Source organism: Cyprinodon variegatus, unplaced genomic scaffold (assembly GCF_000732505.1).
Source record: "Cyprinodon variegatus isolate N-32 unplaced genomic scaffold, C_variegatus-1.0 Scaffold225, whole genome shotgun sequence".
Classification (NCBI taxonomy): domain Eukaryota; kingdom Metazoa; phylum Chordata; class Actinopteri; order Cyprinodontiformes; family Cyprinodontidae; genus Cyprinodon; species Cyprinodon variegatus.
The window spans coordinates 382291-391083 of record NW_015150678.1 but is presented as its reverse complement, the minus strand read 5'-3'; the positions used below and the strand labels follow the sequence as shown (position 1 = coordinate 391083).

Below are 8793 nucleotides of genomic sequence, written 5' to 3'. Positions count from 1 at the left end.
GATGGATGGATGGATGGTTGGATTGATGGATGGATGGATGGATGGATGGATGGATGGATGGATGGATGGATGGATGGATGGATGGATGGAAAGAAATATATAGTTTATGGAGGGGGGCATATCCTAATATCTTAAAATATGCAGCTAAATAAATAAAGTTACCAAAGGAGATTGGTTGAAATAACTGTAGTGACACATTCCTTTTTTCCTTATTAATGCTTACAAGAATGATATCAGACAGAGATTGATCAAACCAGTGATCTAATCTATCTAATCTAAGATGTGCTAGCTTTTTATACCTCGGCCTCTACAGAATAATGTCATAAAACATCAAACACAAAGGAAACAGTGTGAAAGGCCCAACCCCTGATTTCTAAACCAGGCCAGTTTACTGTGGAGCTCTGAGAAAAAGAAAACCAAACTGACATTTTTTTTGCAGCACTTTCTTTTTAACTTTCTTTTCCTTTTTTTGGCACCTTTCATGTGTTAGCAGCAAGTTGTTTTTGTTTTATTTGCTATATGATGGCAGTAGGCCTACTTTCTCTTTTTCAGCAATTGTGTTTGTATAGTTGGTAACAATTTACAAAAAAACATAATTTATAAATGTTAAAGAGACCATTAACTAATAATTAACAGATCGTTTCATCCATGTTTTATATTCATTTATAAACTGCATCTAAGCCATTTATAAAAGGTGTTTGATCGCTTGGTTCTAATCTGAGGAGGAATGAATCTCAGATAGTGTACAAAGAGAAAGAAAACATCTTTCAGAATTAGCAGAATTTATTCCAGTCATGTTTAACAAAATTACTGATATAAACAGAAATTACAGTCTACTTCTTAGCCATATCTGTGCGAACAGTAAAATGGCCCAGATTTATTTAAAGCTTCCCAATGTATCCAAAAATGCCACACCCAGCCGGGAGGGGCCTCTTCCAAAGTCAGAGTAACTGGATCATAATGCTCTGCCATGTTGGTGTATGCCTAACAACACTGTTCTTCATGCCTAACCCTATCCTGACTCATTTATATTGCACTGCCACGTTAGTTTAGCGCTAACCCTAACACCTGAACCTAGCCTTTATTTTTCAGTTAACTTGCCCAGTCATGTTACAAGTGACTTACACTAACCTACATAACAGTGGGCTTAATACCTTAATAAAATATCTATTTTCCCTTTCTAAATTGTTTAGATTTAGTTTGTAAAGATTTTATGTTTTGATTTAAATTTGGTATCTTTACCATTTATAAATGATATTGATGATGGTGATGGTAAAATGAAAACCTCTTGTCAGGTGGGGGTGAAGGTTTGTCAGAACCCAAATGCAGACACAAAAAGCTGAAGTGAATTCTTGAATATTTAATTAATCAAAAAGTTCAACAGAAGCAAAAACCCAAAACATAAATACACAAAACCACAAAAACTGCGAACCAGTAATACTAACAAAAAGGGGGCAAAGAAATGACAACAAACAAGCAAAGAGTGAGCAGCAAAGAAGAGAATAAATAGGAGAGAGAAACAAAGACCAGGCTAATTAGCAGATTGGGAGCAGGTGTGAACAAAAGAACAAAAATACAATCAAAAATAACTAGAATACAAGAACGGAAATTAGACCACTGAAAACTCAGAGATAAAGCTGGAACAGAAAGAAAACCATAACACCTTTAGTTTTGTTTTCAACCCTCTATTTTTATGATTGAATTACCATTTCTATTTTCTATTTGTTTATAAATTTGCCATGTGTTTGTTCATCTTAGCCACCGTCCTTTAATTACCAAGGCAAAGTGCATAATGGTGGGAAGTTTTTCCTGCCCTTCTCCTGACTCATATCTGAAAACAATGAAATCCTTTATACCCTCTCTGTCTGATTCGACTTTATGGTACAAATGAGGAAATGTCAAGAAAATTCCCACAAGGACAAATAAAACCTATTTCTTGTTAGTCATACTGTCTTTAGTCTACAGGAGCTGAAAACTGAATGCTCAAATACTCACATATAAAGCCTTAAATGGCCAAACTCCATCTTACATCAGAGATCTGATTGTTCCTCGTGTTCCTAACAGAACACTTTTCTCTCAGTCTGCAGGTTTACTAGTGGTTCCTAGAATTTCTAAAAGTAGAATGGGAGACATTGTTGATGTGGCCATTCGTAGCTGTGTTCGTAAAGTCTCTAGGGTCTGTCGCAGATGCAATCCCTGAAAGTAAGGGATGTCTTTAAGCTCAAGAAGAAGGCCTACCTGGCCTTGTTAGCTAGTTGGGGGTGTGAGGTATTGCATTCGAGTCAATGAGTCGATGTTATCAACTGGTTTTCCTAAGATGGAAAACTTTGAATCAATTTGACTGTATGATCTGGTGAATTGCAAAGTGCCTTGAGATGACATGTGTTGTGCATTGGCGTTATAGAAATAAACTGAATTGAAAAACTGAATAATTGGACTCTGGAATCAGCTGAGAGGTACCGGCAGGCCTAGCATGCTGAAGCATGTGTGGTCACAGAGGCAAAAGCCATGGAGGAGGACTATCGGTCAGCCTCGAAAGTGTTCCGGCAAACTGTCCGACTCCTTAAGAGGTGGAAGCAGTGCTTTACCAACATTGTTTACATTGTGGGTGGGGAGCTGCTGACCTCGATTGGGTATGTTGGTGATGGAAAGAGTATTTCAAGGATCTCCTCAATCCCATCATCAGGTCTGCCAAGGAGGCTGGGGACTTAGAGGTATTTTCAATCATACAAATAATTCAATTTTATTGTCATTACACTGTCACAAGTACAGAGCAATGAAATGAACTCTCTGCATTTAACCCTTCCCCTTGGGGAGCAGTGGGCTGCCATTGTGTGGCGCCCGGGGAGCAGTGTGGGGTTAATGATCTTGCTAAGGGACTGTGGGAGTGGGGGATTGAACTCACAATCTCAGGATTCAAAGCCCTATGCCCTAACCACTATGCCGCCACTCCCCCAAGCAGCCAAGCTTGAAGTAACCAAGGTAGTTAGAGAGCTTTTCGGTGGCAATGCTCTGGTGGTGGATGAGATTCTTCCTGAGTACTATAAGGCTCTGGATGTTGTAAAACTGTCTTGGCTGACACAGGTTTCTGTTACGGGTTGTCCATTCTCTATGTGACCACAGCAGGAGGTTGGTTCACATTGCCGGCAGTAAGTCAGATCTGTTCCCGGTGCATGTTGGTCTCCTCGTCTTCCCCTGGTCCCGGACACTGGTGGTGGAATAAGCCACAGGGTGAGTGGGACTGAGAATGAGGTAGGGGATTGGGTTGAGGTGGGTGAAAGTTTGCCTGTGGAGAGAAAAGCAGGGCCAGGAGCTAAATAAAGGGGATCTTGAAAGATGATTGGCTTTGGCGACGATGTGGCTACAAATTGGCAAATTGGCTGGAGCTGAATGAGGGACATCACAAGTGGTTGTGGTGTAGCTGATAAGAGTCTTCCAGGTTGAATTTTCGCTTAAGCTTCATTACTGTAAACAAAAGTTAGCTTCAACGTCCAAATCTTTTGGAATATTAGATCTTCAGAGTGGGTGTATAATTCATCAAAATTAAGTGCAATGATTATGGCATTATTGAATTTAAAACACTTTAAAATAACAAGAGTGTTCAAACAAACTGCTCATATTTTTGAGATGTAAAATAAATATACAATGACCTAAAGTTAGCGAGGATTATTTTCAGTCAGGCCTTTATGAAAGGTAATAGATTCTGTTTAGAAGAAATGCAACTCTTCGTGTACCTTGATCTTTGATACTGTCCAACATCACTGTAACATTTTATAGCCCATCATAAAAGGTTATTGGTTGGAAGGAGGGTTATGGAAACTGTTCATCACTCATAGCAGCTGAGATTCACCTGATCAGCTCAGTTGTCGGGACGGGAGAACACGACTACACCAACATGGACGGCGCTGGTTGGAGTCGGATATGCGTCGCTCTTGTTGTCGCTGTGTGGCTGCCTGTCATTAATGGAAGTCCGATAGGTGAGTATACTATCTGCATAGCCGCATAAACACTGTGTCTACAGGCTTGTTCTGAATGCAGGAAAGCAGAAGGCCAGAGAGTAATGAAGTTATAAAAAAGGGTCTAGAATTAAATCTAAGGTTAAATTCTTTAGTGTTATATCAATATTTTATGTCAAGAACAGGAAGTAGAGCCTTTAATTTGAATGTTTCAGCCTTACAGAACTCTCTCCTTATCTATTAGGTTCAAGGTTCAAAATGGACACACTCCACTTGTTCTACTGGTGCCGTGTCTTCTTTATCCCACGTTAGTTAAACTATATAAATTGGCTATCCTGTTGTTGTTAAAGCCAACTGTGGCTTTCATCAGGATTCTGGCTGTTATTTTGAGTGTGCTAAATTGTACACTCTACATAAAAATGTCCAGCGGGAAATATGTGCACACTTCCAGATCACTCTGGTTTCCTTTACTCTTTAAAAGCAGAGATTTGCCCTGATATGATAGTTTTGTTATTGTTGCTTATTTCAGAGCAAACTGGCCTCCTTTAGAAATCAGGGGTTGGGTTTTTATTGCTGTTTTCTCTCTGTATGTAGTTTTATGGCACCTTCTATAAAAAGGTAGCTGGTTTAATCAATCTCTGTCTGTTCTTATTCTTGCAAGCATTAATAACTAATGTGCCTCTACGATAAATTTGACTGATCTACTTTGTTAACTTAATTTCTTTAGGTGTATTTTTTTTTCGCTATTTATACTCCTTTAAAATCTTAAATTTATTTTTAACCCCGCTCTGTTGTGAAACGTATGGTTGTGTAAGTGAAAAAAAGGAATCTGAGGATCCTCAAATCCATAAACTGTGGATAAGCTGGAAGAGTTGCTGTTTCCTAAAGGTTGTGGGTTTGATTCCAGCTCTCCAATGTCTCATATCCATGTGCCCCTGGGCAAGGCACTTAAATCTAAATTCCCTTCTGCTTATCTAACTATAATAGAATAGATAGTAGATCTAGTTCAATTTCCATAGAGATTTTTATAGGTTTTATAGGTTCTATAATAGAATAGAATAGAATAAAAAAATCCCTTTATTGTCCAGCAGTGGGGAAATCCTGATGTTTACAGCAGCAAAAAGATTATAGAAAAATGGTCACTCAATTATGGACCTTAGAGAAATGTATAAGAATAATGTAGAAGGTATGTGTGTTGAGAAAACAATATGGTGATTGTGACTCCACTGTAAAGTCATTTGAATTGTCAACACGATGAGCCAGCACCAAACTGAATTGTATTTTTTTTTTCATTTATCTTAAAAAATTTGAATAATAAGTACAGTAACAGACTCAGACAGGGCGTCTGAACAGAACTTTCAACAGAAGCAGATTTACTTTGAATCACAAATAATGTCTGGCGTCAGTGGATTATTAGAGTATTTTGTCTAGGTATTGTTTTTTTATCTATAGCATTGGCTTTAAATATATGTTAAGAAAGTAGGTCAAATATATATTTATGTCTCTCATTAGCTGGGGGGGCTTACGCCTACATGTGACTTCTTGTTCTTATGTGGATGTAATTATAATTGAGGGATTGTATTTGAGTCAATGAGTCGATGCAATCAACTGGTTTTCCTTAGATAGAAAACTTTGTATCAATTTGACTGGATGATCTGGTTGAACTGTAAAGTGCCTTGAGATGACATGTGTTGTGAATTTGGCGCTATATAAATAAACTGAATTGAATTGCATAATTCACAGCCACCGGAACAAGCAGTTCCACTCTAAAACTGTGGGTGGCAGTAGTGATACTTAAAATGGAATGTCAGTACTATCAATTAAAACGTCCATTGAGGTTTTAATTGATAGTAGCTTATATTAACCATAAATTTGCAAAAATACTCAAAAAGAAATAGTCATTCATTTTGACATTCTTATACCAACATTACAGATAATCACATAATTCATGCTCTTTCCCATGCTAATTTTGCTGTATTATGGTAGAGCTGATATGTTAAGTGTGGGGACCTGTATATAACTTAAGATAAGATTAACTACTCAACATATTCAAATGCCTTAATAAGCAGATCCAGGTATGATTAATTTAGATAGCATATCTATTTGTATATATAGCAGGTATGTAGATTTTTTTAACAGGGGCTCTATAAAAATCTGGCCTTCTGTGATTTATTCTTTAAATACATATTCAATTTAATTCAATTTGGTTTATTTATGTAGCGCCAATTCTCAACTCATCATCTCAAGGCCTTTACAGAAACAATTCAGCCTAAAAGCAAATCTAACTAAGGAAAACCAGCTGATTTCATGGACTCTCTGATTCGACAGCAAAGAATGCATGCGTTTATTCGTTTTCCTGTTTGTACAATAGGATTACTGTAGATTGACCCTACTGAAGATTGTCTGCCTTTATAAAAAAAAAAAAAAAAAAATTGGACTATTTTTTGCTAGTACTAATGAAAAAGAAATTATCTTGGTAATCCTAACTAACCTAAAACTTTTTTTCGATAGTACCAGCTTGTTAGTGTCATTCTATGAACTTTGTTAGCATATGGTTTCGGCTGGGAATAACACTGTAGCTTATAGTTTCACAAACTCTGAGAGTTTAATACTTTTATCCTCACTGCAATTTTCACAAATATACAGCAAACCTAAGGAGGGGAGGACTGGGGGTCCTTAGCAGCTCTGGACAAGTAAAGTACTTAAAAATGTTTTTTTAATTTGGGATGTGTACATATACACTTGATATCCAGTGATTATAAAAAGAAAAAAAGTAAAATTATCACATGCCAAAAACAAATGAAAGGTAGAGGAACCTTTTTGGGGTATTTCACCTCCAACACACTTTTTTCTTACTATATTTCCACTTTAAGTGTAAACTAAAGAGTAAATGGTTGATAGGAAAAATAGATTATGTCAAATAAAACATGAGCTATAGTCATTTCGGGAGTTAATCCTATAGGACTAATCAGGATTTACTTGCTGGTGAACATTTTCAGTCATTCAGGTCATAGTCATTCCAAAAAAGTAAAAGAAAAAAAAAAAAACATTTCTATGGACTTTGTTTTCAAGTTTGAAGACATTTCGCTTCCCATCCAGGAAGCTTTTTCAGTTCAAAATTTCAGAAATAGCATTGAGTTCAAGGATTTTTAGAGTGGACCAAAGCAAAGCCTTGTTTTGGCTTAGAAACATGCAACTTGAAACGGACGAACGGGTCAGACGGACCCCTTCTCCCGTGGGGGTCGCTTTGTTTCTTTGTTAGCCTGTAATATCCGACAACAACAATCCCCTTTAACCACGCCCCCTTTCAGAGACATAGACAGGTTTCGAGTATTACAGACTAACAATTCTACAAAGCCTTGAACTGAACGCTATTTCTGACATTTTGAATTGAAAAAGCTTCCTGGATGGAAGAGTCTTCAAACTTAGAAAACATATCCAGTAGACTGTTTTTTTCATTATGTTTTTAGGATTTACTTATTTCTATTTTATTTAGAGACAATGTTGACATTATCCAATCCACAGCTCATAGGTGCTACTTTCTTTTGGAATGGAAACCCATGGATATTGTAGACATTGATTTCTGCACATAAAAAACATATTTGAGGACTGAATCTATGTATTGAATTGTCTATGTAAATGCCTTGAGATCACACGTGTTGTGCATAAATTGAACTGCCCCAGTGCAGAAAGATCAGGTGCTAAAAAAAGATAGATTTTCTTTTTTTACTACAGATGCACAAACGTTGGTTTGCTTTTTTTCTTTTGTTCTACAATGGAGATAAACTGTTGTTTCGACAAAACAATATTCTAGGACATTGTATCAGTCACATCTAAGCATATTAATAATTAATAATAATAATTGTTAACCTTACAAATCGATTATTTTAATAAAGCTTACTTATTTGAAAAACTTATTATTCAGGTTTATGTATTTGCTCTTAATAAAGTATACTTAAATTAATACTAATCGATGTGTTTTCATTTCAAATATATGACTTATTTATTGTTTAAGTCATATTAAGGTAACCGTGAATTTCATGCAATTCATAACAATGGGAATGTGTTATCTTAAAATTATATATATCTTAAATTTGTGTGACCCTTTTGGGTGTAAGTTATGCTGTTTTTATCATAATAAATATTCATTACACATATAATACACTGAACTTTGGTTAAAATAAACTAACTTTTTTTCTCTGTTTCTGTAGGCACTACAACCATTAACTGTGTTTCGGTTTCTGAAGCAAAGCATCTGGGTGCTGTGGATGAAGAATATTCAGGTGAGATGTTTAAAACTTCTTAAGCAGTATCACGGTTAGTCCAACGCCACCTTGATGCATTGCTTGAGTCTGTCATTTTTCATCATTAAAAAACAGATCATTTAATGTTACATATACTGTGAATTAGGTGAGTAATAAGGACATTTCCAAGTGATTCAGTTTTTCTGATTGTTTATCACCTGCTGCTGCAGGTGATGTGGAGCTGGTGACTGGTATTCCACCTGGTACCAGTCTGACCCTGGAGGTGGACATTTTCGACCATCTTCAGTTTCTGGAGTTGATCCACAATCCAGGGGAAAGCACAGCAACTGTTCGTACCAAGAAGCCACTCGACGCAGACAAACTGGCTGATGTAAACTGTCCCATTTTAATTCTACTTAAAATGAAGTTTTCTAAATATTTTTGTTTTAAAGGCACACTATGCAACATTTTTCAGTTAATTAATGTGTTCCATTACGTTTTGGATGATTAAATGAGTCATTTCAGGTTGAACAAAGGTATTCTCGGCCGCCCTGGTGGTCTGTGGGGGAAATACCGCACTTGCAATTGCAGGA

At 36.6% G+C, this 8793-nt stretch overlaps 1 long non-coding RNA gene across 1 annotated transcript; it reads left to right on the top strand.

Annotated features, from left to right (window-relative positions):
* The first annotated feature begins 3885 nt into the window (after positions 1 to 3885).
* LOC107088651 lies at positions 3886 to 8498 on the top strand. The gene is made up of 3 exons (XR_001481388.1): positions 3886 to 3977; positions 8168 to 8239; positions 8431 to 8498. It is a non-coding gene; the product is annotated as an uncharacterized LOC107088651 (long non-coding RNA).
* Positions 8499 to 8793: the final 295 nt, after the last annotated feature.